At 47.3% G+C, this 7,917-nt stretch overlaps 1 protein-coding gene across 1 annotated transcript in view; it reads left to right on the top strand.

The window, feature by feature from the left end:
• The first annotated feature begins 4,167 nt into the window (after positions 1-4,167).
• The window catches only part of LOC141051122 (uncharacterized), a 175,294-nt gene continuing 171,544 nt past the window's right edge, over positions 4,168-7,917 (top strand). The window contains exon 1 of the mRNA XM_073548009.1: positions 4,168-4,610. The gene's annotated coding sequence lies outside the window, so the exon portion shown is untranslated. The remainder of the gene's footprint in view (positions 4,611-7,917) is intronic.

Genomic DNA, 7,917 nt, shown 5'->3' with positions numbered 1-7,917 from the left:
AGATACACAGCTCAGCAGACAGTATCACACAAAATAGGATTAGATACACGGCTCAGCAGTCAGTATCACACAGGATAGGATTAGACACACGGCTCAGCAGGCAGTATCACACAGGATAGGATTAGATACACGGCTCAGCAGGCAGTATCACACAGAATAGGATTAGATACACGGCTCAGCAGACAGTATCACACAGGATAGGATTAGATACACGGCTCAGCAGGCAGAATCACACAGGATAGGATTAGATACACGACTCAGCAGACAGTATCACACAGGTAGGAATAGATACACGACTCAGCAGACAGTATCACACAGGTAGGATTAGATGCACGACTCAGCAGACAGTATCACACAGGATAGGATTAGATACACGGCAAAGCAGACAGCATCACACAGGATAGGATTAGATACACGGCTCAGCAGTCAGCAGCACACAGGATAGGATTAGATACACGGCTGAGCAGTCAGTAACACACATGATAGGATTAGATACACAGCTGAGCAGACAGCATCACACAGGATAGGATGATACACAGTTCAGCAGTTAGTATCACACAGGAGAGGATTAGATACACAGCTCAGCAGACAGCTCACCAGATTGTATCACACAGGATAGGATTAGATACATGGCTCAGCACACAGTGTCACACAGGATAGGATTAGATACACAACTCGTCAGACTATCACACAGGGGAGGATTAGATACAGGGCTCAGCAGTCAGTATCACACAGGATAGGATTACATACACGGCCCAGCAGTCAGCATCACACAGGATAGGTTTAGATACACGGCTCAGCAGTCAGTATCACACAGGATAGGATTAGATACACGGCTCAGCAGTCAGTATCACACAGGATAGGATTAGATACACGGCTCAGCAGTCAGTATCACACAGGACAAGATTAGATACACAGCTCAGCAGTCAGTATCACACAGGATAGGATTAGATACACGGCTCAGCAGTCAGTATCACACAGGATAGGATTAGATATGGCTCAGCAGTCAGTATCACACAGGACATGATTAGATACACAGCTCAGCACACAGTATCACACAGGATAGGATTAGATACACAGCTCAGCAGTCAGTATCACACAGGATAGGATTAGATACATGGCTCAGCAGTCAGTATCACACAGGATAGGATTAGATACACAGCTCAGCAGACAGTATCACACAGAATAGGATTAGATAAACGGCTCAACAGTCAGTATCACACAGGATAGGATTAGATACACAGCTCAGCAATCAGTGTCACACAGGATAGGATTAGATACACGGCTGAGCAGTCAGTAACACACGATAGGATTAGATACACAGCTCAGCAGTTAGTATCACACACGATAGGATTAGATACACAGCTCAGCAGTTAGTATCACACAGGATAGGATTAGATACACGGCCCAGTAGTCAGTATCACACAGGATAGGATTAGATACACGGCTCAGTAGACAGTATCACACAGAATAGGATTAGATACACGGCTCAGCAGTCAGCATCACACAGGATTAGATACACAGCTCAGCAGACAGTATCACACAGAATAGGATTAGATACAAGGCTCAGCACTCAGTATCACACAGGATAGGATTAGATACATGGCTCAGCAGTCAGCATCACACAGGATAGGATTAGATACACAGCTCAGCAGACAGTATCACACAGAATAGGATGATACACGGCTCAGCAGTCAGCATCACACAGGATTAGATACACAGCTCAGCAGACAGTATCACACAGAATAGGATTAGATACACGGCTCAGCAGTCAGTATCACACAGGATAGGATTAGATACATGGCTCATCAGTCAGCATCACACAGGATAGGATTAGATAAACAGCTCAGCAGACAGTATCACACAGAATATGATTAGATACACGGCTCAGCAGACAGTATCACAGAATAGGATTAGATATACGACTCAGCAGACAGTATCACACAGGATAGGATTAGATACACGGCTCAGCAGACAGCATCACACAGGATCGGATTAGATACACGGCTCAGCAGTCAGCAACACACAGGATAGGATTAGATACATGGCTGAGTAGTCAGTAACACACATGATAGGATTAGATACACGACTCAGCAGACAGCATCACACAGGATAGGATTAGATACATGGCTCATCAGTCAGCATCACACAGGATAGGATTAGATAAACAGCTCAGCAGACAGTATCACACAGGATAGGATTAGATACACGGCTCAGCAGACAGAATCACACAGGATAGGATTAGATACACGGCTCAGCAGTCAGCAGCACACAGGATAGGATTAGATACACAGCTCAGCAGTTAGTATCACACAGGAGAGGATTAGATACACAGCTCAGCAGACAGCTCAGCAGATTGTATCACACAGGATAGGATTAGATGCACGGCCCAGCAGTCAGTATCACACAGGATAGGATTAGATACACGGCCCAGCAGTCTGTATCACACAGGATAGGATTAGATACACGGCCCAGCAGTCAGTATCACACAGGATAGGATTAGATACATGGCTCAGCACACAGTGTCACAGAGGATAGGATTAGATACACAACTCATCAGACTATCACACAGGGGAGGATTAGATACACGGCCCAGCAGTCAGTATCACACAGGATAGGACTAGATACACAGCTCAGCAGTCAGTATCACACAGGATAGGATTAGATACATGGCTCAGCACACAGTGTCACACAGGATAGGATTAGATACACAACTCATCAGACTATCACACAGGGGAGGATTAGATACAGGGCTCAGCAGACAGTATCACACAGGATAGGATTAGATACACGGCCCAGCTGTCAGTATCACACAGGATAGGATTAGATACACGGCTCAGCAGTCAGTATCACACAGGATAGGATTAGATACACGGCTCAGCAGTCAGTATCACACAGGATAGGATTAGATACACGGCTCAGCAGTCAGTATCACACAGGATAGGACTAGATACATGGCTCAGCAGTCAGTATCACACAGGATAGGATTAGTTACACAGATCAGCAGTCAGTATCACACAGGATAGGACTAGATACATGGCTCAGCAGACAGTGTCACACAGGATAGGATTAGATACACAACTCATCAGACTATCACACAGGGGAGGATTAGATACATGGCTCAGCAGTCAGTGTCACACAGGATAGGATTAGATACACGGCTCAGCACACAGTGTCACACAGGATAGGTTTAGATACACAACTCATCAGACTATCACACAGGGGAGGATTAGATACACGGCTCAGCAGTCAGTATCACACAGGATAGGATTAGATACATGGCTCAGCACACAGTGTCACACAGGATAGGATTAGATATACGGCTCAGCAGTCAGTATCACAGGATAGGATTAGATACATGGCTGAGCACACAGTGTCACACAGGATAGGATTAGATACATGGCTCAGCAGTCAGTATCACACAGGATAGGATTAGGTACATGGCTCAGCATACAGTGTCACACAGGATAGGATTAGATACACAACTCATCAGACTATCACACAGGATAGGATTAGATACACGGCTCAGCAGTCAGTATCACACAGGATACGATTAGATACACGGCTCAGCAGACAGTACCACACAGGATAGGATTAGATACATGGCCCAGCAGTCAGTATCACACAGGATAGGATTAGATACACGGCCCAGCAGTCAGTATCACACAGGATAGGATTAGATACACGGCTCAGCAGTCAGTATCACACAGGATAGGATTAGATACACGGCTCAGCAGTCAGTATCACACAGGATAGGATTAGATACACGGCTCAGCAGACAGTATCACACAGAATAGGATTAGATACACGGCTCAGCAGTCAGTATCACACAGGATAGGATTAGATACACGGCTGAGCAGTCAGTATTACACAGGATCGGATTAGATACACAGCTCAGCAGTCAGCAACACACAGGATAGGATTAGATGCACTGTTTTTATGTGCAATATAATCATTATAATTTGTTAGAACTAACCACAGTTGGATACTATGCCCAGGCAACGCCGGGCTCTTCAGCTAGTATAAATATAAAGTGCATTACTCTAATCAAAGTTTATTCATTGCACTTCACCCTATCTGTGAAATTAATACTACAATAGCACAGAGCCAAAATCTGCAGACATAATGACAGCTTGCATACAATAACATGCTGATCACTATCTAATATCAGCGTGGCTAGGGACCTGCAGTCCTGTGTCACCCAATACTATTACTGAGATAAAGAGCTTCATGTACAAACCAGGACTCAGCGCCCCCTACAGGAAGAGAATCATATAAGGAATATCACCATCACCTGCTTCCCTGCTCACTCCCCACCCACATCCAGACCCACACAAGTAATACCACCTCCTTCCCCACGCAGACCCCCTTCTATCCCACACATACACTCCCCCGTTCCCTGTGCAGCCCCCGTGCAGGAACCTCCCCTCATCCGACCCCGGATCCCTCAGTCCTCTCGCTGTCATCAGCACCACGTACATCCTGGTTTCAGGGCTGTACTGGGAGGCCCCGCCCCTTCCTGTGGCAACTTCCGGTCACATGGCCATGACGTCATCAAAGGTCCTTTACCCGGCACTTGGAGTTAGCCTCTACCCTATCAGAAGTTGCAGGTACGAAGGGGCGAAGGGGGAGCGGGATACCCGGGAGGGATTTGAAGGGGAGTGCGATATTGGGGGATGTATAATGCTGGGGGATGATTGGTGGGATCGGGGGATGTGTAATGCTGGGGGATGATTGGTGGGATCGGGGGCTGTGTAATGCTGGGGGATGATTGGTGGGATCTGGGGCTGTGTAATGCTGGGGGATGATTGGTGGGATCTGGGGCTGTGTAATGCTGGGGGATGATTGGTGGGATCGGGTGCTGTATAATGCTGGGGGATGATTGGTGGGATCGGGGGAGTGTAATGCTGGGGGATGATTGGTGGGATCGGGGGATGTGTAATGCTGGGGGATGATTGGTGGGATCGGGGGATGTGTAATGCTGGGGGATGATTGGTGGGATCTGGGGATGTGTAATGCTGGGGGATGATTGGTGGGATCGGGGGATGTGTAATGCTGGGGGATGATTGGTGGGATCGGGGGATGTGTAATGCTGGGGGATGATTGGTGGGATCGGGGGATGTGTAATGCTGGGGGATGGTTGGTGGGATCGGGGGATGTCTAATGCTGGGGGATGGTTGGTGGGATCGGGGGATGTCTAATGCTGGGGGATGGTTGGTGGGATCGGGGGATGTCTAATGCTGGGGGATGGTTGGTGGGATCGGGGGATGTCTAATGCTGGGGGATGGTTGGTGGGATCGGGGGATGTGTAATGCTGGGGGATGGTTGGTGGGATCGGGGGATGTGTAATGCTGGGGGATGGTTGGTGGGATCGGGGGATGTGTAATGCTGGGGGATGGTTGGTGGGATCGGGGGATGTGTAATGCTGGGGGATGGTTGGTGGGATCGGGGGATGTGTAATGCTGGGGGATGGTTGGTGGGATCGGGGGATGTGTAATGCTGGGGGATGGTTGGTGGGATCGGGGGATGTGTAATGCTGGGGGATGGTTGGTGGGATCGGGGGATGTGTAATGCTGGGGGATGGTTGGTGGGATCGGGGGATGTGTAATGCTGGGGGATGGTTGGTGGGATCGGGGGATGTGTAATGCTGGGGGATGGTTGGTGGGATCGGGGGATGTGTAATGCTGGGGGATGGTTGGTGGGATCGGGGGATGTGTAATGCTGGGGGATGGTTGGTGGGATCGGGGGATGTGTAATGCTGGGGGATGGTTGGTGGGATCGGGGGATGTGTAATGCTGGGGGATGGTTGGTGGGATCGGGGGATGTGTAATGCTGGGGGATGGTTGGTGGGATCGGGGGATGTGTAATGCTGGGGGATGGTTGGTGGGATCGGGGGATGTGTAATGCTGGGGGATGGTTGGTGGGATCGGGGGATGTGTAATGCTGGGGGATGGTTGGTGGGATCGGGGGATGTGTAATGCTGGGGGATGTTTGGTGGGATCGGGGGCCGTGTAATGCTGGGGGATGTTTCACGGGATCGGGAGTCCAGAGTAAATCATTATAGTGAATGTAACAGAGATTTAGATGAAAACGCCGTTGTGTGTGCTCAACATAAAGGGCAGGATAAATGTGATCCAAAATGTTAAGTAAAATGTTCCAAACAAATGCTTCAACTCATCCACAAAAAAAAACAAGTCCCCACTCTGATCGATCAATAAAAATATAGGGGGCTTTCACGTTACTCACAACCCAGAGACAATGGAAATGTAAATTGCCCCCCCCCCCCCCAAAAAAAAAAAAAAAAAAAAGAAACCCAGCGAATTCTTCACCCCCAATCCAAATGCCTCCCCTCCCTTATGAGCCCCAGAGTGTGCTTAAACCACAAGAGTCCGCCTAATTTACAGGTTCCAGATATCTCCAGAAGCACAAGCTGGGCACAATGTACAGGGCGGTACAATGTAGTAGGCACAACACTGACAGATTTGCAATTTTTACTCAGCAACATCCTCTGCTGTTTGTTTCTGGAAAACACTCATTGAATCAAAATTGTCACTATACCTGTAGGTAAATTCCCAGAGGGGTGTAATTTCCAAAATGGGGTAACCTAAGGGGGGATTCTGTTCTTCAGCAGAGATGGTGTGATAAACGGCGAGTGCTGTTCAGTTTTTACGCACTGGTTTCCTTCGAAAAGCCGGGAATTTACCGTATGTCCGGCTACTGTAAAATCACACTGACAGCTCACAAAAACAATAGATATATATATTGTGTGTGTGTGTGTATATATATATATATATGTGTATGTATGTTGGTTGCCCAGGCATAGTAACTGTGGTTAGTTATAACAAATTATGATTATTCTCCATCCTATAGTCCCGTGCCCATATACCCATCACACATCCTCCATCCCATAGTCCTGTGCAACAGCCTAATTCAAGTGACCTTTATTTCCAACAAGATGGGGCCCCTCCACATTATTCAAGAGTAGTCTGTGAGTATCTTGATGAAACATTTCCTAATAAATGCATTGGCCGAAGAGGCTCACTTGATTGGCCGGCACGTTCACCAGACTTGACCCCATTGGATTGTTTCTTTTGGGGAGTACTCAATGACAAAATTTATAGTCGAAAACCAAAAAGTGTCAGTGACTTGAAAAATTACATAAGAGATGCATTTCTAGAAATTAATACCCAAAGAGACTTGTGCAAAAATGTTTGTTGAAGCGCAAGAGGCAGACTTCAGAGCTGTGCAAATTGTGATGGAAAACAGTTTGAGCACCTGCGTTGATAAAATGTAAGGGCTTTTGTATTATTGTTTAGAATAAAATTTGCTTGTCAATGTTATGCTTGTCTTTGTAAATATAATTTTATATATAAATAAAAATAAATATTTTCTGTCCACCTACTTTTGGACCACCGTGTGTGTGTGTGTGTGTGTGTATATGTGTGTATATATATATATATATATATATATATAACTATGAACCCGTTCTACGCCCGGGTGGCGAGCATTTTTATTGGTATATGGTCTCCCATCCTGGTGTGTGCTGCCCCCTCCTATCCTGGTGTGCATGGCACCCCTCATCCCTATCCTGGTATGCATGGTACCATCACCCCCCTCCAATCCTGGTAAGCATGGCACCTTATTTCTCATCCCGGTATGCATTGTCCCCTCACCCCCCAATCCTGGTATGCATGGTACCCTGTTATGAGTTCATTTTCTGGTCTACCAGTTGTGAGTTCTCCTTCCAGACTCCCTCTGGTGGTAACAGTAGGTGGTGAGGCTGATTTAATCAGTGGAGAGCTGCCACCTGATAAGGAGGATGACAATTGGACCTCAGGAATCTCAGACTGGTTTTAAGACAGCCGACGCCCTATTCTGGTGCTGGTGATTCCTTCTGGCTTGTCAGGTCTTGGTTCT

The sequence above is a fragment of the Dendrobates tinctorius genome, unplaced genomic scaffold (assembly GCF_039654945.1).
Source record: "Dendrobates tinctorius isolate UK_male_01 unplaced genomic scaffold, ASM3965494v1 ptg000155l, whole genome shotgun sequence".
NCBI classification, from domain to species: Eukaryota; Metazoa; Chordata; class Amphibia; order Anura; family Dendrobatidae; genus Dendrobates; species Dendrobates tinctorius.
Note: the sequence above shows the minus strand (reverse complement) of the source record. Positions and strands in the feature narration are given on the sequence as shown.